The following is a 1,163-nucleotide window of genomic DNA, read 5'->3' on the forward strand; positions in this document are numbered from 1 at the left end:
CAGTTCTAGTTCAGTTCTAGTTCAGTTCTAGTTCAGTTCTAGTTCAGTTCTAGTTCAGTTCTAGTTCAGTTCTAGTTCTAGTTCAGTACTAGTTCAGTTCTAGTTCAGCTCTAGTTCAGTTTTAGTTCAGTTCTAGTTAAGTTCTAGTTCAGTTCTAATTCAGTTCTATTATATTTCATTCATATATAGATACATACATACATATAACTTGTTTATATGCAAAAATGTACATATATATACGTATTTATTTATTTGTGTGTTTGTCATGAACTTAGTCATAATTATAATAGCACCCTATTTATTATGTATAAATACTTGAAACGAAGAATTGATTTTAAGATAAGAAATTAATAAAAAAATTTAACACTTAGTAGTGATAACAGTTCTTGATTGTTATCACTAAAAATAAATGAACTTACCTTCGACAAATACTAATGAATGAAAATATTGTTGTTAAGTAAATCAATATTGTTTACATTGACAATTATAGTTTTTTTTATTTAAGGTGAAGTATTCACTTTGAAATAAATTTGCACTTTCCTATAAGAGATAAGAAAATTGGGTATGGCCAAGCTACTGGAAAAAAAGTTAAAATTAACAGAAATAATGCTTTGACAATGGAATTTCCTAGCGGGTGTTAATAACAAATAGATTATATTTTTTTTAAGTGTTTTTTTTTTTTGTTTGTAGTTTACAACCTCAAGATTAATGATAATGTCATACAGACAATTAATTTTGTTAAAGTAATACAAACACTCTTATGAGTACTTCCGTCTTATCTCGATTTAATAGGAGAAAATTTGATTGTATCTATAAACGAGTAATAGAGGTGTGATGGACTTTTAAATACCCTACAAAAACTAAAACTAATAGTTTTTGTAGGGTAGAATGTTTTCTTTTAATTTTAGTTTTTATTGCGGAAAAATTTCCAAGACCTTTTCAAATAGTATTATCTGGAATAAATTAGCTAATAAGGAATTTGGATCTAATTTCATCATATTACTGACATAGGACTTATTTACACTGAAAAGGCTTCCGCCTTACTCTCGTTGGACGTACTGCATAGGATTACTGAACCCGAGTTAGTTAGTTATATAGATAGATAGATAGATAGATAGATAGATAGATAGATAGATAGATAGATAGATAGATAGATAGATAGA

This window comes from Lucilia cuprina, chromosome 2 (genome assembly GCF_022045245.1).
Source record: "Lucilia cuprina isolate Lc7/37 chromosome 2, ASM2204524v1, whole genome shotgun sequence".
Lineage (NCBI taxonomy): Eukaryota > Metazoa > Arthropoda > Insecta > Diptera > Calliphoridae > Lucilia > Lucilia cuprina.